This window comes from Heterocephalus glaber, unplaced genomic scaffold, assembly GCF_053883595.1.
Source record: "Heterocephalus glaber isolate CG9 unplaced genomic scaffold, H.glaber_assembly_v1.0 deba00001509, whole genome shotgun sequence".
Classification (NCBI taxonomy): Eukaryota; Metazoa; Chordata; class Mammalia; order Rodentia; family Bathyergidae; genus Heterocephalus; species Heterocephalus glaber.
In genome coordinates, this window is record NW_028258325.1 from 47,362,063 (window position 1) to 47,388,026 (window position 25,964).

Consider the following 25,964-nt stretch of genomic DNA (forward strand, 5'->3'; position numbering starts at 1 on the left):
TTTTACTTATGTTGTTTATCTCTGTTGACTACCTAGACTCCCTGAATGTTTTGCTGGTATCTATGCCTGTAGTTTATTTTCATTATCTGTGTGGAGGATTCATGTCCACATTATAAATTCAAAACAATTTTGACATCAGCACTCTTTTTATAGCTCTGACCTCACATTATAGCATGCATAGATTTATATACTGAGACTAATGGATCCCATTTCAGGTGTTAAACAATTGTAAGCTTTAGCAGAAGCACATTGCCTCTGGGGACTCTTAGATGTTGATCCATGGCTCAGTGAAAAGAGCTTTAGGTGTGGGAGGATCAGAGAATTGTGTCATAGTTGCTGACATCAAGGCTAAATTTTGTAGATTCTGGCAAGTATATATCGTCTGTATCCTATAGAGCTGGTTCTTGAGAAGCAAGACATTAAACACCAATATCTCTAGAGTAGATCTCTAAAGAGGAGACAGCAAGTGACAGGCTATCTTATGGCAAGAGTAAAAAAGAAAGTGAATTATTTAATAAAGGAAATAATGCATGGAAAATGTACACAATTATATATTGTTCAAATTCATTATGTTGTTTTTTAGGGCAAGTTTGAAAGTTAACTGCCCCATTCAACTCAATTAAATTACTAGAATTAATGTATTGTTCCATGGGCCAAGATGGGTGAATTCTATATGTCCTTTGTGTTGGACTTTGGTAGCTATGATTTCTGGCTAACAAGTAACATTTTCTCTTATGCCCTACCTAGCTTCTCCTCCTTTAAAAAAAAGAAACAGCTGATTAACCGAGGCCTGGCCAAATTTAACTCTCCATTCTTACAGTCAGAATAATTTTAGGGGGAAGGATTCAAGCAGGTCCAATGAGAATCCGTCCCTGGTATCTATACATGGATTTTAGAGACACAATGGTGTTTCAGTGAGTTTATGAGATAGGAGGTTGCGGTCACTGAATGGGCTTTTTTGAGCTTTTGCCTACTGTTTTGTAGCTACATTGAGGAAATCCATGGGTAATTTTGTAGTAACACAAAATTAGAATAAATTCTTACTTTTTTAATTAGACTATTTTTAGTTGCTTTTTTTCCCCTTTAATCTGAAAGGGTTCTCACAAACACATTGCTCTGATGAGGTGTTTTGGCCATCACACTCCATCCCTCCTTCTTTCTCCCTGGGCTCTGTTTCACACCCTGATTTCACAATGGCCTGGGGGTGAAGTGTGAGGACTCCTGAGTTTTCATCAGGGCTCTTCCCTGTGTAGTTTCGGGCACAATATTTAACCTATTTTGGCTTGGCTTTGATTTTGAGGGACAAAAACTATGTCTTCTTGGCCTGTACTCATTATGACACCTCACATTAGCTCACATTCATGGTAAGCATTTCCCTGACCTACCTGTTCTCACACAGCACTGCCAAGAGTGGCCTGCCCTCCCCAGCTTCATTCCCACCTCATTTACCTTGAAACACTTCTGGATGTATTTCTCTTTGGACTTCATTATTTCATATTTGACTTCAGGTCTTTTCTTGACTATCTTTTTCCCTATCTTGCCAATGATTTTTATTCCGTTTCTTATGATTGCTATTTCAACTCACTGCTGCCTTCACCAAACCCTTAATGAGACAAGCTTTCACTAGTTTTACCTAAGCCTGTAAGCAGGCCAGGATGGCATCAGCAAATATTTATGTTTAAGAAATTTCAGAATATACCTCAAGCAGAAATATTATAAGCTCACAGTAAAGAGAAGTTAATGAATTAGTTATGGGACCTAACATAGATTTGTCAAACTTAGGTATTCTCTGCCTAGTGTCTTCCTAAACCAGTAATTTTTCCTTCTGTTCAGTAATTATAAACATTTTTATATTAAGACAAACAGGGATATATATTATTGAATACACAGCAAAATTTGCATGAAACCTACATCAATTCTTTGGGTATTAGGCCTAGTGACTCACATACCTTGGGAAGGTTCTTGTTACTAAAGTTAACTGTGGAAACACTTAAGAAGATGATAGAATTATACATTTCCTTTGGAATGCTAAATGGGGTTAGTGTTCATAATAATCAGTAAATAATACCAGCTACTATATTGGTAGTTTGCCCAAAACTTTCCTGTACACTTTACAATAATATATGATTCAATACTCACAGCAAGCCTATTTCACATAAAAGGAAACTGAATCTTAAAAAGTTAACTTGAATGAAGTGTCACAATTGTTTTGTTTTGGGACTTGTGGTCAAATTCAAGTCTGTAAAGCTCCAAAGTGCTTTTAATAGCTACATTGCAGAGTAATTCAGAATAATTTCATTCAAGATGAGGATTTTATGGACAATTGAAAAGAGCAGCTTCTGTAACTAACAGCTTGAATCCTTATAGTAATTGCAGAGTAAAAGAGGAAAGGCAAAAAAGGAAAAGAGAATAACATATGCATACATGTGTACCTTTATACATGCGTTATGCTTTGTGCATAGATGTCTCCCCAAAACCTCATTTGGTCATGGTGGGACATTTTTAGAGATGGCTGAATCTAGAGTGTATGATGCTGGGATTAAGAGTGGGTGATTGCTAATCTGTGCAATGATTGGTTTGGCACTGGCCTAATCCCAGTAGCCTAGATAGAGTATGAACGGGGCACAAAAAGCTATTAAGTTCTCTTCCTTATTTTTCTACCATCTGCCCATCACGAATTATTTCTCCTCTTCGATGCCTGTCTGCTATGCCACCCTGCCTTGGAGCCAGCAGATTACGGACTGGAGCCTCTACAAACTATGAGATAAATAAACCTTTCATCCTTGAACTTTGGGTGTTAGGTATTTTGTCTCAGCAATGATAAAAGTAATTAAGACAACATGTATATGTGTACATGTATATGATATAAACATATCCACATTGTATAATACATATTTATGATATATAACTTCCTTGAAGTAAATTGTAATTTACCCACATCATAAAATTATAGTTATTATTATACCTTCTCCTAATTCACTTTTAAAACTAGCGAGCTCTTGTTCAGGAAAGGAATCAGTAGGACCTCTTTTGTGTGGGTCATGATTTGTTCGGCTCCAACCACACACTTGTGAATATAATGAACACCAACATCTTGATTGAAAATTTGCCTTGAATGTTATCCCTAGGGTTACAGTTCTTAAACTAAAATCATTAGAGAAGGTCAAATACTCTGCTTTACTTAACTATTTAAAATAAAATTCATTAATACCTTTCTTAAAAGCTCATTGATAGAATTATTTATCACCATCATGTTTTCTTTTCTCCTTTACAAATTGACTTGGTAAGAACTTTATTTTACTTTGCTATGCTCTGAATCTTTGTTGCATATATTTCTTTGTTTTGGAAGCAAATCATCTTAAAGGTTTGGTTTAAAGCAATTCACTGTAGAGTGCAATAGACAGCAAGAACATGTCCTTAACATGTTCATGTTTTCTCTTGATGTGGTTGAGGCCTCATTGATCTCTTTGTCTCTCTCTCTCTCTCTCTCTCTCTCTCTCTATATATATATATATATATATATATATATATCTATATATATACATATATATATATATCTCAGTGAAAACTTGTAAACAAGGTGCCTCCTCCAAGCTTCTAGTCTTTGTATTGTATTGATTCTATTTGTAGGTGCAAGTGCAAGGTCAGGCTGTTTCTTGAGGAACATATGTCATTATCCCCAAGTGCTTGTGCAAAAGGGCTTCCATCAAATGAATTGTTGAAATGCTATATAATATATCTTGTCTTAGAGACTCATGTCATAATTACTCTATGGAAGGGTCAATTGCAATTAAGAGAAAAACTAACTTTTTAAATGGATTTTTTCAAACCTCTTTGTCTAACTTTAAAAGTATTTGTTCTTAACTTTCCATGGCATGCTATTTCTTGAAACATACTTTGAGAAAAATTAATCAATGCCAAATAGCTTTTAAATTCAGTGGGACCTAGGTGTGAAGTTTAGCTCTATTATTTGGGTAGCACATTTGTCCTTCATGAGCTAAAATCCTCTCTTCTTGGGAATATTTACCTCACAGTGTTAAATGTGTTAATGCTTGTAAACCAAACAACACAATGTCTGACACAAATTTTACCTCATCTACTTAGTCTATTTTTCTCCTCACCAGCTCCAGAAGGTCTTGAAATCTTACTTCCTTTGTGAATTCTTCCCTTAATAATCAATCTAGAAAGATATTCTGGATCTAAATTTATCTGAAGTGAATGTGCATTTTCCTTAACAATATTTTCAAATATCAAGCACAAAATGCATTTACTTTTTAAAAATAAATACTCCAATTGAACAATGATAATAGATGGTCCCCTTATAATGCAGAGGTGAAATTCCAGGTTCCAGGAAAGGGAGTGCATAGTATCATCTCCTTTTGCTCCCTTATGTATCCAAATGCTAACATTTTTGGAATAAACTAAAGAAATCTCTTTAGAGGCTCTGTTAGTCAACAGAGAAGTGGCAGATCATCCTAGTTTTTGTGTCTTGGGTACTACCATCAGAAAAAAAATATGTAGTTTAATGTATTATAAGATATCAATTTTGTCTCTGGATCATGGTTGTGATTCTAACTACCTGAATATAAAAATAAAACTGGAAGGAAAATACTTCCCATTATAGACTAGCTGTTCTGGTTGTTTTGTGGTAGGGCCCCTCCCTAGGTGTTGGGGCAGGAACTTTCTACATTGTAGCAATATCAGCCTCTGTGTAGCATGTGTAGTTCTGATGTAACTTTGTAACATAAACCATAAACACAACCAGACTGTAGAATGTTAATATATACCCAACCAGACTGTAACATGTTAGTGTATGTTCACATAATGGAGAGAAAGACCCAAGAATTGTGTGGAAGAGTGCAACTATTCCATGTTCGGCACTCAGCCTTTGGATAAAAATCCTTTGAGTCAGTGCTGGCACAAATAAAGCTGCTTCCTGGGAAAAGGGCCTTGGAGTCCCGTCTCTCTACATGAAATTCCTGCAGTATTTCCCTTTCAAGAAAGACTCAAGGAAAAAATTTAGATAATCAAGTATAATTTATTTATGATGATGTTTAAGAAAGAATTCTGGGTGGCCTGAGGGGCAGAGTGCTTGTCATACACCTATGATATTGGAAGGGGATGCAGGCAGGAGAAGAGGAGCAGAATCACTGCCAACGAACTGCAGGGACACAGATGAAACTCTCAGATGGTGCATCAAGGTGCCCTGCAGTCCATAGGGAAGCAGTCTCAGCTGCACCAGGTGGCTGCCTCCACTGTGTTCCAACTCTGATCTGGACTACAAGTCCTAACTATCCTGGAAAAGCCATAGTTGAAGATTATCTTGAGAGTCCAGAAATAGATATCACCTAGGAGACAGGAATTTTGATTTTAGTAGAATGAAACAAGTGTAAAAGGCCCTAACCCTCCTCTTGTTCAGTTTCACTCCTTCAAAGCAGGACTATGGAGTCAGGGAATGAATTTTATCTTTCTACTCTTGAATTTTTAGGAATTGTCCTAATGTTTACTCTATTCAATGAACACTCACTTTTCATTGACGTATTTGGACAAGAATCCTCTTTAATGGAAAGAAAATTCAGGGACTGTGAATGGTTCACCATGATGTGTAATAGTTCGGGGTAGTGGTGGCAAACTGTGTTGGCTTTGATTAAAGGTAGACTGCCATTTATTGATGATCTCGCCTTGATCTATGAGGCATAGTTTTTTCTGATTATGTACAGAATATAGCACAGTGGCTGTGATGGACTTTGCATTTGCTTCTCTAGCATTTGCTCCACTCCCTGGGAGTAAGTTTTTCACAGAGATAGGCACAAGATGTGAAAAGATTTGGGCCTGTATCAATGAGTGCATAGCATTGCCTCAGCATTCATGATTGGTTAGAGTTGGTCCAATTGGAGTGAAGGGCAATTCACTGCACAAGGTATACCCTTTCCCTTGCTTTGATTGGTGAGGCATGAAGGTGAAAAGTCTGCGCCGAATCTGTGCCAGCTATTTTTACTGCCATGAAAATGACAGTCTGTGAATAAAACCAGCACACACAGGAGGAAATAGTAAATTTAATGATAGTAAATAATGACTGTGCTTGACTATATCCTTCCCAACTTTTGGAATATTGAGTTACCTGGATAAACAGATTTCCTTTTGTTTTGTTTTGTTTAATTTGAGTTGTGCTTTCATTACTTTAAATATAAAGAATGCTGAGTTTGGCTGTGTGGTCAGGTATAGCTGTGCCCTGATCCTTCTGTCTTGCCCCACCTGGTTGCATCAAGAAGACCCTGAGGACAATGCCCTGGGCAGGCACACCTGCTGCCAGTTTGGCTGCATGGGTGGTTGTAACAACAGCCTCCCTCTCCCTCCCAGCCTCTGGCCTTTTGGCTGTGCAGCTACCCGGTTCCACACTACAGAGGCATAGAGGGACATAAAGCCCATTGTCCTGAGTTGCAGAGGTGAAGAGCAGAGACAGGGCCCCTTTCAGGCTCCCTGATGAAAACTGAAGCCCACTGGAAAAGTGAAGAGAACCTCTGCAATATAGGCACACCAGTCCACTGTACTTGGTAAGTTGGAGGGATCATCACCTCCCATTTGATCCTGGATTATTTTCAGGGGAAAGACAGCTGGAAGCTGTAGTAGAGCCTTATGTAGTTGGACCCTGTGGGAGGGCAGGGAGCTCAATTTGGGACTTGCAGCCAGAAGTCTCTCTGAATCTCAGGGGTCTCTGACTGGCTTACTGGGACTCATTGACCTATAACTGACAGTACCAAAAACAAAAAATGAAAAGACATTTAAGCAAGTCACAAACCCAGGCTTCCACCCCACAAAAGGCAATTTCTGGGGAAAACTAGGTGGAAAAGTCTGATAATCAAGCACCTGGACACCTGGAACTAATAGTACGGGAAGTAACAAAACAGATGAATGAGGCTCTAGAAAAATTCAAAGCAGAAATAATCTCCCAGATAACTACAGAGATGGTGAGCAGAGTGAAAGACATGATTAGAGGCTCTAGAACAGAAACAGATAAAAAAATAGATGAGCTTAGAAATATGCTGGAAGCCATGAATGCCCAGCATAAGAAAGAAATAGAAACCATGATCGTCCAACATAAGAAAAAAATGATATCTGTGAACCAGATTCAAACAGATATTCAAGAGATTAAAAACTCCATTGTAAGCATGCATAGCAGACTGAGGGAATCTGAGGATAGAATATCAGATATAGCAGACAGGATTGCAGTTAAGGACCAAGAAAACAGAGATTTTTTAAAAATAGTAAGGGACCATGAGAAATCAACCCAGTGGCTGCTAGATGATGCAAGGAAGAATAACATAAGACTGATGGGAGTCTACAAAAAAACAGGAGAAAATACAATTGACATAAAAAATTTGTTCACGAAGTAATAGTAGAAGACTTCCCAGACAGAGGTGTAGAATTGGACATTCAGAAAAGTGAGGCATATAGAACTCCAGTTAGCCATGATAAAAAAAAATCTATGCCTAGACACATAATAATTAAGATCCCTGAAACCCAACAGAAAAACAAAATCTACAGGCAGTTAGAGAAAAGAAACAAATCACCTATAAAGGAAAGCCTATCAGAATCACGGCAGATTTTTCAACATAAACCCTCAAGTCAAGAAGAGCCTGGAGTGAAGTATTTCAAGCCCTAAAAGAAAATAACTTCCAACCTAGACTGTTGTATCCTGCAAAATTATCTTTCAAAATCAATGGGGAAATTAGATACTTCCACAACAAAGAACACCTGAGAAATTTCATAAATACCAAATCAGCACTCCAAACAATCCTAAGCAATATCCTAGAAAAACATAATAAAGATCACAACTTCACGAGTCTCAACAAAGGTAAGTCACTAGGCAAAAAACTAAAAGCAAAAGGAAAAAAAAACAAACAACAAAAAAACCAAGAAATAAAAGAATCGCCAATAGTAAAACATCACGACAAGGATGAGTCAATATCTATCAATTATAACTATCAATGTTAATGGTCTGAATTCACCAATCGAAAGATGTAGACTGACAGAATGGATTAAGAAGCAAAATCCAACAATATGCTATATACAAGAAACACACCTAACTCAAAAAGAAATACATAGACTGAAAGTAAAAGGATAGAAAACAGTTCTCCATGCCATAGTAACCCAGAAAAAAGCAGGCATAGCAATTCTATTTGCTGACAAACTAGGTTTCAAACTAAAATTAATTAAGAGAGACAAAGATGGTCATTACATCCTTGTGAAGGGAACAATCCAAGAGGAAGAGATGACAATCATAAATATATAGGTACCAAATATGAATACCCCCAACTATACAAAAGAAATATTAATTGTCATGAAAAACCAAATAAGCTCTAATACAATTGTAGTGGGGGATCTTAATACCCCTTTATCACAATTAGACAGATCATCTAGACAAAAAATTAACAACGAAATTCTAGAATTGAACCAAGCTATTAAACAAATGGGCTTAATAGATGTTTACAGTGCTCCACCCCACAAAATCAGAATACACATTCTTTTTGGCTGCACATGGGTCATTCTCTAAAATAGACCACTTGCTATCTCATAGGACATGTCTAAGTAAATGTAAAAGAATTGAAGTTACCCCCTGTATATATTCAGACCATAGTGCAATAGAATTAGAGATCAATGACACAAGAAACTGCAAAACTCCCACAAATACACAAAAATTAAATAACACCTTCTTGAACAACCAATGGGTCACAGAGGAAATTAAAGAAGAAATTAGACAGTTTCTACAAGTAAATGATAATACCAGTACAACATACAGGAATCTATGGGACACAATGAAAGCAGTTCTACACAGGAAATTCATAGTAGTTAATGCCCATATTAGGAAAACAGAGAGAACACAAATAAATAGCCTAATGCAGAACCTCAAGCTCCTAGAAAAAGAAGAGCATAACAAACCCAAAGCTCATACAAGAGAGGAAATTATAAAGATCAGAGCAGAAATCAATGCAATGGAGACTAAGAGAAAGATACAAAAAATTAATGAATCAAAGAGTTGGTTTTTCAAAAGAATAAATTAAATAGATAAACCCTTAACCAACCTTATCAAATAAAGGAAAGGCTCATATCCATGCAATCAAGAATGCAAAAGGTGGAGTCACAACAGACTCAGCAGAAATCCAAAGCATCATCAATTCTTACTTCGAGAACCTGTACTCTAATAAAATGGAAAACACAGAAGAAATGCACAGATTCCTAGATATATATGAATTACCAAAGTTAAATGAAGAAGATATAGAAATCCTAAACACCCCAATTACAATGAGTGAAATTGAAAATGTAATAAAAAATTTACCAACAAAGAAAAGCCCAGGTCCTGATGACTTCACTGTTGAATTCTACGAGACATTTAAAGAAGAACTATCACCATTACTCTTTAAACCTATCAAGGATATTGAAAGAGAAGCAAAGCTTCCAAATTCATTCCTGGAAGCATTTATTACTTTGATTCCAAAACTAGGGAAATGCAAAACCCAAAAAGAAAACTACAGGACAATCTTCCTAATGAATATTGATGCAAAAATTCTCAACAAGATACTGGCAAACAGAATAAAAAGGGTCATCAAGCAGATCATACACCCTGACCAAGTTGGATTTATCCCAGAGATGCAAGGATGGTTCAACATTCATAAATCAATAAACGTAATACACTATATTAACAGACTCAAGGACAAAAACCATATGATTATCTCAATAGATGCAGAAAAGGCATTTGACAAAATCCAACACCTGTTTATGATAAAAACCCTACAGAAAATTGGAATAGAAGGTCTTTATCTCAACTTGATTAAGGCTATCTCTGGAAAACCAACAGCCAACATCATACTAAATGGTCAACAACTGAAAACTTTCATGCTAAAATCAGGAACAAGATAAGGATGCCCACTATCACCACTCCTGCTAAATACTGTTCTCTAAACAATAGCCACAGCAATTAGAAAAGAGAAAGAAAAGGAATAAAGATAGGAAAGGAAGAAGTTAAATTGTCATTATTTGCTAATGATGTGATACTTTACATTGAAAACCCAAAATACTCTGCCAAAAGACTTCTAGACTTAATTGACAGATTCAGTAGAGTAGCTGGATATAAGGTCAACACTCAAAAAACAATAGCCTTCTTATACACCAATAATAGACTCACTGAGAGAGAAATTAGGGAAACAATTCCTTTTACAATAGCATACAAGAAAATGAAATATCTGAGTCAATCTAACAAAAGAAGCAAAAGACCTCTACACTGAAAACTATAGCACTTTTTAAAAGGAGGTTGAGCAGAATATAAGAAAATGGAAAGACATCCCTTGTTCCTGGATAGGAAGAACCAATATAGTGAAAATGGCCATACTTCCAAAATTATTATATAGGTTCAATGGAATGCTGATTGAAATCCCAATAATATATTTCACAGAGCTAGAGAAAAGAATCCAAAAATTCATTTGGAACCAGAAGAGACCTAGAATAGCAAAAGAAATTTTAGGCAATGGAGATATGGCTGGGGGTATTACGATCCCCAACTTGAAACTATACTATAAAGCTACTGTGATAAAAACAGCATGCTACTGGCAAAGAAACAGACCTGAGGATCGGTGGAATTGATTAGAAGATGCAGAAACTACAGATATGCTCAGCCACCTCATCTTTGACAAAGGAGCCAACCATCCTCACTGGAGGAAAGATAGCCTATTTAATAAATGGTGTTGGAAAAACTGGACTTCAATCTGCCAAAGATTAAAATTTGACCCATGCCTATCACCATGCACTAAATTAAGATAAAAGTGGATTAAAGATTTAAGTATTAGCATAGAAACACTAAATTTTCTGGAAGATAAGTTAGGTAGAACTCTTGAAGTTATTGGTATAGGTAAAGATTTTATCAATAAAACCTCAGTGGCCTGGGAACTTGCACAAAGAATCAACAACTGGGATCTTATCTTATTAAAAAGCTTCTGCACTGCAAGAGAAACCATCAACAGAGCTAAGAGACAACCTACAATGTGGGAAAAAATTTTCAGCAACTGTACCTTAGACAAAGGACTATCTAGAATATATAGAATTGAAAAAAATCAGATCCCCGAAATTCAAAGACCCAATTCAAAAATGGGCATCTGAAATGAACAGACATTTCTCAGACAAAGAAGTAAAAGCAGCAAATAAATATATGAAAAAAATTTCAACATCAGTGGTTATTTGAGAGATTCAGATGAAAACAACACTGAGATTCCATCTCACCCCAGAAAGAATGGCTGCTATTAAGAAATCATCTAATAACAAATGCCAGCGGAGGTATGAGGAGAAAGGAACCCTTCTCCATTGTTGGTTGGAGTGCAGACTGGTGCAACCACTGTGGAAATCAGTATGGAGATACCTCAAAGAATTAGGCCTAGAGGTCCCATTCAACCCAGCTATCCCCCTGCTGGGTATCTTCACAAAAGAATTAAAAGTATCTTACCACATCGATATATGCGCACGCATGTTTATAGCGGCACAGTTTGTAATAGCTAAAGCTTGGAAACAGCCCAAGTGCCCATCAACTGGAGACTGGAGAAAGATGATGTGGTTTTTTTTTTGTAAAATGGAGTACTACTCAGCCATAAAGAATGAGAAACTAGAGACATTTATACCTAAATGGATACATATTGAGGCCATCCTCTTAAGTGAAATAAATAGGACACATGTGTGTAAATACTGGATAGTTTCACTAGTGTAAGAAATTGAAAGTGTAATCAAGGATACACATGGGTGAAATTGCCTAATAATATATTTCTTGGATTGTGTTTCCATCGTGTGTCATATGACTGTATCAAAATTTAAATTAGGGAGAAGTTTCACTTATGTGGAGTCTGCTAACTAACTGGAGGGTATTTTTTGCAGATCATTATTTGTTCAGTGTTGGTTTTGGGGACCTTTCTGAAACAAATCAAATCCTCTGGTGTCTTGTTGGTGTTTGAGATGCTTTTTTAAGTTATATGGAAAAATGTTTAAATGCTTTTCAGTTCTGTTTTGGTTGAGTTCCACTGTATTTGAATATTATTATAGTTTTTTCCCCTTGCATTGTTCTTCTCTGAGTGGTTTTAATTTTTTGTATGTGTGTGTGTTTGATAATAAAGTTATTTAATAAAAAAATAAGGAATGCTAACTAATAAGTTTGCTGTAAGTATATCATATCTGACACATGTGTCATAAACAATATAGGGAAAATAAAGAAAGAGGGAGGGAGATTATTGCAATGAAAGTAATAAAAAATTCCAATAGAATTAGAGAGGCTGACTGAGAAAGTGACCTCAGGCAAAGTCCTGGAAGAGGCAAAAGAAGGAGTGATCTCTAAGGCCATCTGGGTGGAGAGTGCTCCAGGCTGAAAGAAGAACAAACACAAAGGCCTCAAGGCAGGACCATTTTTTACAATGGAAAAGAGATCAGTGCGAGTAGACTATAGAGGACAGGTGGAAAGTAAGAGATAAGATCAGAACATAAAGGGAAGTGATGTGTCTTGGTGGCCCTGTAAGGATTTTGGCTTTACTCTAAGTTAAAGGGGGTGGCTGTTGGAAGGAGAGATGTGACATGACCTGATTTACAGTTTTAAAGGTTCCTGTGGTCATTGTTTGAATGTAGACTAAATGAGGTGCTAGGTGCTAGGTGCTGGTGCAGGAATGGTGGAGGCTGGAAACCAGTTGGAGAGTATGGGACATAAATTTTGGGGGGCCAGGGGCAGAATGGTATGGGCTGAATTGAAGTCTTTCAAAATTCCTGTATTGGACAGGAATCCCCAAAGTGACTGTATTTGGGGACAGTGCCTGGGAGGAGGGGACAGAGGTTAAGTGAGGTTCTGAGGGTGGGGCCATAAATGATGGGGTTGGTGTCCTATAAGAGGATGAGCAGACAGAGTTCTCTCTCTGTCATATGAAGATACAGTAGAAGATGGGTGTCTGCAATCCTGGAAGAGCCCCCATCAGAAGCCATGTTGACATGCTGATCCTGGACTTCCTATCCCCAGACCTATGAGAAAATCAAATCCTGTCATTCAAGCCAATCAGCCTGTAGTACTTAATATGTCAGCCCAAGCAGACAAATACATAAAATTTCACCTTGGTGATTAGGTGACAGAAAAATTGATAGAGACTATGAACTTGGTTGACATAAGAATATTCGCAGAGGTGACATGCTTCCTTGGAGAGGACTCCACAGTAACGAGCCAGTGCCTGGGCTGGTTTGAACTTGAAATCTTTGTGCCTTAGCCTTCCAGAGTGCTGAGATTACAGGAATTTCAGAAGGGGGCCCCAGTAAGAGTGAAACACAGCAGCAACGCAGGAGAAATGTGTGGCGCCCAACCAAGAGGAGACGAAGTTCTCTCCTTCCCTGGTGAGATCCTGAGAAACAGCCTCTGCACCCACCATGAGTGTTACCCCAGAGGCCAAGAGTCGAGGGCTGGAGTTTGCTGAGGAGCAGCTGCTAAAGCATGGATGGACTCAAGGCAAAGGCCTGGACTGGAAGGAGAATGGCATCACGCAGCCCCTCAAGGTGACACTGAAGCAAGACATTCATGGGGCGGCACACGATCCTGCCAAAGAATTTACAAACCACTGGTGGAATGAGCTCTCCAACAAGACTGCAGCTAACCTGGTGGTGGAAACTGGGCAGGATGGAGTACAGATCAGGCGATTTTCTTTTTTTTTCCCCCCCATTAACTTTATTGGTACATTTTAGGTATAAAATACAGTTACATTCATCATTGGGATCTTGTACCATTACATGAGTCTCTTGGTTCTTATTTTTTTTCCCCTTCCCTTGTCCTCCCTTCACCCCCTCCACCCTTCCCTATTTGCAAAGACCTTGTTTCCATTTTTTTCCTCTTCTCATATTTTTTCCTTTCTCTGTTTTCCCTTCCCCTACCCCTCCCAATTCCCCTGCTCCTTTAGACCTTTTCTTCCTGTTACACAATATCAGTTATACATTTTAAAAATTACAATATCAAGATCTAGGAGACATTACCACAGATTTTACAGAATTTAAAAGGATATAGAAAGCATATTACAAAAATATTTTTTGAAATAAATTTGACAACTTCTAAGAAGTAACTTGGAAGACAAATTAATGAAACTAACTCTGGAGGAAATATAAAATTTGAATAGCACCTATTAAAGAAAGTATATTCTTAGCTTGAAAACCTACCTATAAGACAACAGTAGGCTCATAAACATTTTAACTGATAAATTATATCAAACAATTAAAGCAGAAAAAAGAAGGAACACTTCTCCCCTCATTTTAGGAACTCAACATGGTGCTAATCCTAAAACTGGATAAAGATAATAGAAGAAAAAAGTATGAACATAGATAGAAATTTGTTTAACAAAACAAACTATTAGAAGTCAGATCTGGCAGGATGTAGAAAGTGATTTTGTTGTAGGGATGGCAGTGTTGGTTCAGCATTGGAAGACCCACCCCCAAAAGTCATCATTTTAACAGAGGAAAGGAGAAAGCCATATGATCCTGTCACTAGTTGGAGAAAAAGTATTGGACTAAATTCTACAGCTGTTCATGGTAAAAGCTATCAGGAGACTAGAAGTAGAACAGAAAATTCTCAACAGATTAAAGATATGTACTCCATACTTCCAGTGAGAATGCCTTATATGAATGGAGAAGATAAAATGCTTTCTCCTTAAGGTGGGGAACAAGGCCAGATATGCTTACTCTTTATCTGTCCACTAAACTTTGAAACCTAGTCCCCACCAAAATAGTCTGGCAATAAAATGACACAACTAGGATAAGATTGGCACTGCAGAAGCAAAATCTTTATATGTAGATGAAATGATCACCTACAGAGAAAATACTAAGAAATCTCTAGAAGCCCCTAGAACTTGTACTTGAATTTAGCAGGATTAGAAAACACAAGGTATGTATAAAAATTAAAGTCTGTGTATACTTGCTATAAATGAAGAATTGGATATTGAAATTTAAAAGTTATGTAGGAGTACAAAGGACCTAGAAAAGTTAAAAACAAAAACAAAAACAGTGTTGGAAGACGTTTAGTACCTAATTTTAAGACTTCTTCTAAAGCTATAGTAATCAAGGCAGTGTTGGTGTAAGGAAAGACATATAGATCATTTGAATAAAGCAGAGAATCTAGAAATAGAACCACACATATATGGTCCACTGAGTTTTGAAAGATTATTTAACATTAGCATTTTATAGAATATAAACTCAATACAAGAGCCCTGGAAGAGAGTGTTTTCAGCAAACTGCACCAGAACACCTGGTATCCATATATAAAAAATTAACCTCAACCCTTTATTTCCATACATGAAAATAACTTGAAGGGATCTATGAACCTAAATAAGAAAGCCTAAAAGTATAAAACTTTAAGAAGAAATTATAAGGAAAGTATTTATGAATTCAGGGTAGGCAAGAACTAGCTAGGATACAAAAAACATGATATATAAAAGAAAAAAATGATAAATGAGATTCCATCAAAATTTAGAACTTTAAATGACATCATTAAAATGAAAAGTAGTCCTTAAACAGACCATATTTCCAATGCATATAACCTATGAGCAGAATATATAAAGAATTCTTAGAGCTCATTAATAGACAACCCAATTAAAAAGTAGACATAAGAAGATGATAAATAGCCAGTATAGCACAAGGAATGGTGTGGAACTCTAGAATCAGAAAAATACTAATCAGTACAATAATAAGATTGAATTATAGACTCATTAGGGAGATGAAGTTAAAAGTTTTAAAGGTCTTGTCATGACTTTTTCTTTTTGTTGGATTCTCCCCCTTTACGTTTAATTTGTCATGCCCAATGGATTAATTCTGCTGGGTTTCCTGGGGTTGTGATCCTCATTGTCTTTTCCTAGGGTATTGTCTAAACTTTTTTGGAGTGTTGGTTTGGTATTCATGAAGTTTCTGAGGTGCTCTTTGTCATGAAAGTATCTTATTTCTCCATCGATTTTGAAAGATAGTTTTGCAGGGTACATCAGTCTGGGTTGGAGGCTGTTTTCCTTTGGGGCTTGAAATACATCACTCCAAGCTCTTCTTTCCTTGAGGGTTTGCATTGAGAAGTCTGCTGTGATTCTGATTGGCTTTCCTTTGTATGTGATTTGTTTCTTTTCTCTCACTGCTTGTAGAATTTTGTTCTTCTGTTGGATTTTGGGAATCCTAACTATTATATGCCTATGTGTAGATTTTTTTTAATCAAGGCTAGCTGGAGTCCTATATGCCTCACTTATCTGTATGTCAAGTTCTTTTCCCCTCCTTGGGAAGTTTTCTGCCATCACTTCTGTGAACAGTTTTTTTATGTCATCTGCACTCTCTCCTGTTTCTTCATTGACTCCAGTCAGTCTTAGGATATTCTTCTTTGCATCGTCTAGCAGCTGCTGGATTGATTTCTCATGTTCCCTTACAATTTTAAAGCAATTTTTCTTTTCCTGGTCACTAATTGCAATTTTATCTTCTATATGTGAAATTCTATCCTCACATTGGTTCATTCTGCTGTGAAGACTTTCAATGGAGTTTTTAATCTGTTAGAAATCTGTTTGTATCTGTTTTATGGATTCCATTTGTTTCCTATGTTGGGATTCCATCATGTTCCTCAGATTCTCTATGTTTTGATCTGTGTCCTCTCTAGATTTATTAATCATGTCTTGCACCATGAGCAAAATCTTTGCTGTTATGTGAGTAATTATTTCTGATTTCATTTTTCCCAGATCCTCTTTTGTTGCCAGTTCAGAGAGTCCAGGTGGTTGAGTATCAGATTGTTCTATCTCGTTTCCCTTTGGGGTTGGTGTAGGTGATCTGGAAGTCTGTTTTTGAGGCTTGTTTATGTGTCTTCTCATTTCCATGGGGGTGGGGGGGTGCTTCTGGCACCCGCGCTGCTCACCTCTCTGCCCTAGGAGCTTGGGATGGCAGTGGGGGAGCTTCCTTCCGGGTGCTGGGACCAGCTGAGATTCTCTGCCCCTCAGGTGCTTTTCTAAGGAGACCACCCAGCATAATTACCCCAAGCCCAATTTGCTGTATCAGAAGTTTATGAAGACAGCCATGCTGACTTCAGGTGAAGAGAAGCCTGACAGAGACTTGGATAGCTGCAGTGATGACAGGAAGGAGCCCATGCCTCCAGAGAGTCTGACCGGCACGATGCTGCTCCAGGCCTGTGAGGGGGAAACAGCACACAGGCTGCCCGTCTTGGGATCATGAGGCCCAGGAGCAGGCCTTCCTGGCTTGTCTCAAAGGCCAGGATCCAGGGCCCTCCCCACCCCAGAATGAGAGCAACCCCTCCAAAAAAAAAAAAAAAAAAAAAAAAGAAAAGAAAAGAAAAAGAAAGGGAAACAGAAAGAAGAGAAAGAGGCTAGAGCAACAGAAAAGAATCAGGAACACCTAGATGATGAGCACCTAGAATACACTAACCAGAGCATCAGGAAAAGCAAGAAGAAAAGGCTACATAAAGAAGAAAAGGTCCTAGGTGAGAGAGGGAACGACTGTAGGGAGTGAGGAGGAAGGAGCTATAGGGCTTGGGGACCTGAAGAGCAGAGCACAACCTGGTCAGCTTTCCCAGAAGAAGAAGAAAAAGATGAGGCAGCATCATGAAGAGAAAGAGGAGGAGACAGGGGTCTTGGGTAAGGGGCAAAGAGGGAAGGAGGCAGTGATGGGTATCAGGGAAAAGGTGGAGAGCAAGGCATGCACAGACCCAAGCAGAATCAAGAAGAGATGGCAGCGTGAGGAGGATTTGAATACAGAGGATGAAGGCGAGGAGACAGCTTTAGGCAGTGAGACTAGGAAAGCAGAAAGCGGAACACACAGTGAGGGAAGTAGCAAGAGAAGCAAGAAGAAGAGACAGCAGCGTCAGGAGGAAGAGGCCTTGGGTGTATGTGATGACAATGAGGTCCATGCGACTAGGGAAACAGAGAGCAGAGAGGAGAAAAGGAGGCAGCAGCACCGAGAGCAGGAGAGGGCCAAGAAGAAGAAGCAGCAGAGAGACTGAACTTCTAGTCAAGGTGAGGCTCAGCTGATTCCCTTCCATCTGCGGCCTTGAGACCTGCATTGCTGCAGGACTTGTGCACCCTCCACGGAGTCCCTCCAGAGGAGGAAACAGCTCTCCCGCAGCAGCACGTAGTGCCAAGCCTTAGCTGAGGGCGTGGATGTAGAGCCCTCTGCAGCTCCAAACCCAGAGACCACGATTTCAAGTGCTTCCAGGAGCCAGGCAGCTCAGGGACAAGGAGTGCTGAGGACCGAGAAAAGGAATGCATCCAGGGAACATCCTGCTAAGAAGCTGAAAAGGTAGACTTACAGCAGTGTCTTGACTTTTAAATATTGTGAAGCTAAGAAAAACATAAAATTTAGGTCTGTGGGCTAGATTCAGCTCACAGGTGGCCCATTTCTAACTTTTATAAACAAATACCGTTATCCTGGGTTTCTGGCCTACAGGTGGGTCCCAAAATACATCTCTATTCCCAGCCTGGGAAAGTCCTGAGTACAGATTATGAGATTTTCTTCTGGGTCTTTCATGAAATTCCTTCTGGGAAGGAAAAAATGGAAACAAAGCTTTTGTACATAGGGAGGCGAAGGGGGTTGAGGGGAAGAGGGAATGGGAAAAAAAGGCGGACATATCCTGTACAGATGCAAGTTCCCTATGATGAGTGTTATCATTATGTATGCCTAAAATATACAAATAAAGGTTTAGTTGTAAAAAAAAAAAAGAATATTCGCAGAGGTAAACTACATCAGGGTGAAAAATTTTGCTGCCGATTATTTGAAATAATTAAAGATAAAACTCAAGCTGTGATTACCATTTCCCAAATGAATGAAATCAGAGTAGTAAGCTTCTGGGAGAGTTGATAACTATATCTAATGGAATGTAAGCAAAATTGTAAGTGCTTAGTGGCTCTGATTTTGTTATTAACCTCCCATGTTATTTAGGACCTATGAATTTTAGTTGAAGTATAAGGTAGGCTAGATCAGTTATGAGGACAAGGGGCAAACCTGAAGGACAGTGGGACATGGGGCTCACAGAGCAATTTTGTGGGCCAGCTCTGCCTGTCCAGTTACAAACAAACCACACCCCTTTGACATGGCTTCCAGGGCACATTTAACCCTCCGTGGCAGTGCACAAACTATTTTAGGACTAAAAGGTACAAAAGATAATGTGAAATAGGAAGAAAAGAGGCAAAGGGGAAGGGGAAGTGGGAGGGGTAGGGGAAAGGAGAGAAGGGAATGGAATTAATATGACAAAATGGAAACAAAGTCTTTGTAAATAGGGAGGGATGGAGGGGTTGAAGGGAGGGCAGAGGAATGGGGAAAGAATAAGAACTAAGATGGATTACGTAAAGGTGTAAATTTCCAATGATGAATGTCATTATATTGTATACCTAAAATGTACCAATAAAATTAATTTTAAAAAACCCAGAAAGCAAGAATAAACTAGATTTTAAAGCAAGAGGCTTGCTTCTATTTGTTGTTGCTTCCTAATGGAAAAGAGTAGTTGTGGCTAGGACAACCATTGAATTGTGAAAAATGACTTATACTCTGCTTGAATTTTGAGATGATTGTTATTTTACTTTCATTCACACACACCTCTACACATACATATATGTTTATGCTTAATCCATTTTGTATAGATTATATCAATATTCTTGGTCTTCTCATGAATGCAGTAAGATAGGGGAAAGAAACTAGCTTCAAATACTGCGAGACATTGTAAAAGCTGGCCTCTTTCATGATTAAAATTCAGCCTAGAATAAACCAGAGTGAGTTTAATTTGCATGTAGGAAATTTGTTATACATAAAGCTTGTAGCTACTTGTGACTCAGTTTTTCCTTTTTATTTACCTAATGAGCAATGACTGAGCCTCATCTTGGCTTTCTTGTAGCTTACCTGTGAAATGCCCATCATGTTTTTCCTGGTCCTTGTCATCAGGAAACCCCAGAGAGTGCCAGGGTCTGCTCAGGTTTTGTTTATTGGACTTTTATCTCTGACTCTTTCTGTGTAATATCACAGCTCAGTGCCTGTCAATATTTAAATTGCAGCCTCTGAAAAGAGCTCCAGTTCCTTATCCTCTCCCTGAGAGAAGATTTTTGTGGCCCCAGCTCTTTATGCCGACCTCCATGCCCTGATATTTTGAAGAAAGATTGAAGGTCCTGATATTGGCTGCGAGGATGAAGGTTACTAAAAATGACAAATAACTGACCCTCTAATAAGATTTAAAACAGGTTTATTGAGCTGTGAGGTTGTCAGTAGTAATGAGATTTTATTCTCATTTTCTCACATCTCTTTTAATTTACAGCAGTGTTGGAAAAAATTGTTTTTAAGGGCCACCAAAAATATGATTCATGACTTCTGCTCACAGATATCTTAAGCTCATTAGAAAATTATGAAGATGCATAATGCCCAGGGTAAACTTAAGACTAATAAAACATTTTGCTTAAGGTGAAATTGATTTCAAATGTGCTGGGAGAAGTGAATATTAGTTAGCCTTAGATTAATTTCTTTTAGCTTCAAGGTTGCATTGTATGGGGGCAAGATAGTTCTTTAAATTAAAGATGGCATAATTAGAAGTGCAATAAATTGAAGGAATTACTCTATTTGATATAATTTCTATGCAGTCTTGTCTCACTGATTCTGTTATGGCACGGTCAATGAGTGGTGATGACTAGGTGCTGATTTTCAACTATATTATTCTTCACCGTTATCACCCTTTATTATAATACTTATCTGCAAGGGTACATCAATCAGGAAATACCATTAATTACACTGTTAATGGTCAGCAAGTGAGAGGATTATGCTAGAATGAATAGACAATGAGCTGTAAGTACCTTTGGGATAGGCATGTAACTACAGCAGTGGTACCATGGACAATGCTGAATTGGTAGGCAAAGCTGCCAGCCTGAAGCCAGAAGGTAGCATGCATTATTGACCTTTCATTTACTTGGAAAACTGCAGGAGCCTTGAGTCTAACATTAACCAATGATATTCAGAGCTTTTCTTGCACGGCAAGTCTTGGAGAATTTCATCCTCTGGTAATGCACAGAGATGATGATATTTCTAAATGACACAGTTTGATCGTACTTCAGAGTTTTGATCAATTCTTTTCTGCTCTGGAGAAAAACAAAATTTGAAATATAAACCCAAAGCTTTTTCCACTTGAATGCATAATAGGGTGAAGAATAATGACTTTTAGATATGTTGCTTCCAAATATTTAGTAGGTTTATGAGTGTATTTATTTAATATATTTACTTTTGAGTTTTTTCTTCCATAATACTTATATGCTTTAGAATCATTATAATGGTTATTAATAGTCAGATATGTCATACTTTAAAAATTGTAGTATTAATCTAGTAATATCTAATGCTGCCCTTGTTGATATTGAAATTATACTCCTATCATTTAAAACTATTTAAAGTTTAGAAAAATCATAAATTTCACAAATTGTGTCTTATGTTGTGGCACAAGGTATATTGTTGGCATAATTTTCAAATTCCATTGAACATGAAAGTTGGATAAAGTGGAATGAATTAATTTTGAAATGACTTTAATAAAGAAATTAGTACAAAATCATATAAAATGAGATGATCATGGATCATTCACTGGAGAAATTAGTGTAAAAGTTGGTTTGCATGTTTAAAATATGAAAGGAGAAGAAAAGCAGGCTGGAAAACTGTAAAAGAAGTGGAATAACCTTCCCTGTCCGTCCAACTTCCCTGCTGGCATGAAAGAGCACATTTTGGAATTATTCTTGAGGTCAGTTAGAAGCAGCACCCATCAGAAAGAGGCAGCAGCACAAAATAAACAAATTAAGAAGCAAGTAACTAAAATGTTAATCTTCTTAAATATCAGTGCTCTTTACTGATCTCTTGATTGAACTGCAAGAAAAACTAAAAATAATCATGCTATGCCAGTTAGTTTTTTTTAAAGCAAATAACTCCATTTTCTAACTCATTCCTTTATAGTTTTCTATGACCAACTTTCAATTTGTTTTATTTTCCAGTTTCTATGAATATACTGCTTATTTTTAGCATTGAGGAGGCAATGCTTTCTCCTGTGGATGCCAAATGCAGGACAAATTAACATTCAGCATACCTATTAGTGGGAAATTAAAATACTATTACATTTCTTCTGAATGATTTCTTTTATTACAAAGATATATTTAATTAGGCACTTAAAAATGAAGTGTTCCTTGAAATTTGGAAGTAATTTTATTATTTCTATAATTCTCTTGCCAAATTAATTAGATATTGTGGGCCAAATGTGTAGTTTAAAATCATCAGATTAATGCAAATGACATTTTATATGTAAAATTAAATTGGAGACTTTTAGAGATATCTTAATTTAACCTGAAAGCCAGTTGTGAAAATAGTCCTCTATATTGAAATTAAATATGTTATTTAAAATTAATTCTAAAGCTAAAGGACAAGCATTACCTCAGATTAAATGGTAAAGGACAAAGATTAATGGTGAAAAATCTTTAATTAGTAGGAAGGAATTGAGTGGAAAATTATTAACTTGTCCCTTCATAAATCTTTAATACTAATTGATCAGTGCTTTATATTTAAAAATGTAATCACCAGAGTGTAAATAAGCAGTGTAACCTTTCTTAATCATGACCTAAAATATTCCCCAAGACATTTGAAAGGCACACCGTTCTGGACTCGGACTATTCTATCCTAAGAATATATGGAGCTGTTTTTAGGGAAATGAAATTCTTGTAAATTTTGGAAACATTTCCTCAATTTCGAATATAACTATCTTTCCCTATCCCACAAACATCACTAATTATTTCAGAAATGCTAAATTTACCTTTGTCATTAAAAATGTGACTTCTCAGACTCTCATTAAATAGTCATTTTAAAACATCTATAACAATTGATTTTTAATCTCATAATAACTACATTTCCCAGAACTGTCAATACCAGTCCATTTTCATGATGGTCAAATGTGAGCATTAAAAAAAAACTGCTTTATTAATAAACATAGCTGAAAATAATGTTCTCTTCTTTAGTAGTGATGGAAAAGGCCAGAAACTAAGTGGAAAATAAAAACTGAAATATATTTTTATTGGCATGTAAGGACTGAAGAAAATTTATTCATTGGAATTTCTCTTGGGTCTAAGACAAGTATTTTGATTAAACAATTTCTTTTTTTTTGGTATTGGGGATTGAACTCGGGTCCTTGTGCTTGTGAGGCAGGCAGCAGAACCACTGAGCTAAATCCCTAGCCCTGGTTAAACAATTTTGATTTAACAATTTGGATGCTTGGTGACACCCCAAGGTCATGTAAGTAATAAAAAAATAGTTCTTCATCCTCTGGGAATGAGATAAGGAGATCAATTTGTATTGTCTCCAGAAGACAGGCAATGAGGGAGGAGAATGCGAAGCAAACTGTCTGAATGCTGCACCTCACATGATATGACTGACTCTTGGGATCCCCCTCAAAGGCTTCATGATGCTGTGTTCCATGTAGAAGCTTGAGAAGGTGCTGAATTTTACAACATATATTGATTTAATGTCCGACAGAGGGCTGACATAAGGTCAGAAAGAGATTGTATGCACAGAAATGGAAGCCAAGGGCATTATATCAGCACACTAATGGAAAATAACCAACTCATAATCTTTTTTTTTTGTATTAAATTCTTTTATTGGTACATTGTAGGTATACAACACAATTACATTTCTCATTGGGAATTGTACCTTTACATAATGCATCTTGGTTCTTATTTTTTCCCCATTCCTAGCCCTCCCTTCATGCCCTCCACCGTTCCCTTTTTACAAAGACTTTATTTCCATTTTTTCCATTTCTCATCATTTTTCCTTTCCTTCTTTCCTTTCCCCTGCCCCTCCCCCTACCCCTACCCCTTTGGACCGTTTCTTCCTATTTTACATTATCGATTATTCATTCTAATCATTGGTACATTTTAGGTATACAGTATAATGACATTCATCATTGGAAATTTGCACCTTCACATAGTCTCTCTTGGTTCTTATTTTTCACCCTTGCCCAGCCCTCCCTTCAACCCCTCCAGTCCTCCCTATTTTGTTCCTATTTTTCCATTTTTTCATATTAATCCCATTCCCTTCTATCCTTTCCCCTAGCCCTCCCACTTCCTTCCCCTTTGCCCTTTTTCTTCCTATTTCACATTACCTATTATACATTTAGTCCTTATTTACACTTTCAGTTTCTCACACCAGAGAAACTATTCAGTATTTACACATGTGTGTCCTATTGATTTCACTTAAGACCAACTCATAATCTTTAGGAGCCATGAGTGAGATTGAGGAAGAAACCTGTCCTCAGTCAGCATGGACTGTAATATCAAATGCTGGAGACTGAAGAGCTTAAACAAGAGACATTTGCTTTTTGCAGTTCTGAAGGTTGGCAGCGCCAAGATCAGGGTGCAGCTGGTTGAGTTTCTGCTGAAGAGTCTCTTTATCTTCACACTGTGACCCCTAGAGTAGATATCTTTATGCATCTCTTTCCAAAAGTGAATTGATCTCATTTACCAAAGTGGCATTTTCCAGACCTAATTCCATCCCCAAACCCCTACTCCAAATGTGATCACTGTGAGGATTAGGGATTCAATGCATGAAACATGAAGGGGCACAAATATTAAGTTCATAGCAGAAACATGGTTTAAAAGAGATGGAAAAAAGTTGATTTTATTCTAATGTATAGAACTAAACTTGATGATACAATATTTCTAAAATATCTGTTTTCAGAAAAAGTTTTTAAAAGGTCATTTCCAATAAAAATGTGATAATCTTATTGATCCAAATACTGTCATTTTGTATTGTTTTCAGTATTATTATGCAAAATATCACCCATATTAGCAATCATTTCTTAAAAGGCATTCATTCCACCATGACTGAAAGTGTAAAAATTCATTCCAAACATTCATTAATGCTGAGTATGTGAATTTGAGCTTAAGATACAATGTCCTGGATAAGTCAAAATAGTATTGTTGTTTTAGTATCCCCTGTTGGCTAATGGGGAATGTTAAGCAATTACTATTTGCTGATAAATAACTTTAGCTTTTTCTTACTAAGGAGAGTGGTACTATTGTAATCTAATTTTTTATCCCAGTGGGCTGTGGTTCTTTCAGTGGTTATGTAAAATGAATGAATGGAGGATGGAAATTTACATGGATATGGTAGCCACAAGTTATCCTGTTATTGCAGCTATTTTTTTCCCCAAGCACACAAGTAGAGTATATTTCCTAAATTTGTTCACAGTTAGGTATGTCCATGTGACTAAATTTTAGCTAACAGAATGTGAGCTGAGTGATGTCTTCTGTTTCCAGGCCTGGCCCATACAAATTTTCATGTGGAATCTTAGATGCTTTTTTGCTTTCTGCTGGCTGGATAACATGAACATGGTGACCTTGAAAGCTACGTGTAGAAGGGAGTGGAATCATTTACAAGAGATTTGCTACAGTTTGGGAATAATTTTTTAAAATTTACATAGGAAAGTTATTAGCTTTCATTCCCTTCTCTTCCCTTTTCCTTTCCTTTCTCTGAGAATTAAAATTTAAGGTTGAAAGAGCATTCTCACTAAATTTGGATACATGGGTTTTGACATTTATGGAAGTCCTTAGAGGTTTGGCCAGTTCCTATGGAATGAGATGAAGATAGCAGGTTATAAAGGACTTCACAATGAACAGGGGGTGAGGAATTGGGGAACATTGTGAACATAATCCTTTTAGGGAGTTTGCTCAGAGGGAGGAGCAAAGAAATGTTGTCATATTTAAACCAATATATGGAGTTATGGGAATTTTAAGGACTATATCATTTACTTTTGTAATTATGTCATCTACCATAGCTGTGCGATCTTGGGCAAGTTATTTTACTGCTCTAATTATTGATTTTCTTCTCTGTAATTGTGTGTAATATTATCTATATTACTTATAATAAAAATTAAATAATGGATGTATATATAGCCCTTA

At 37.1% G+C, this 25,964-nt stretch overlaps 1 protein-coding gene and 1 pseudogene across 1 annotated transcript in view; both read left to right on the forward strand.

Moving 5' to 3' along the window:
* LOC110350225 (uncharacterized) overlaps positions 1-25,964 on the forward strand; it is a 362,121-nt gene that overhangs the window by 327,000 nt on the left and 9,157 nt on the right. The window lies entirely within an intron of this gene.
* LOC101722429 (G patch domain-containing protein 4-like) lies at positions 10,096-18,560 on the forward strand (annotated as a pseudogene).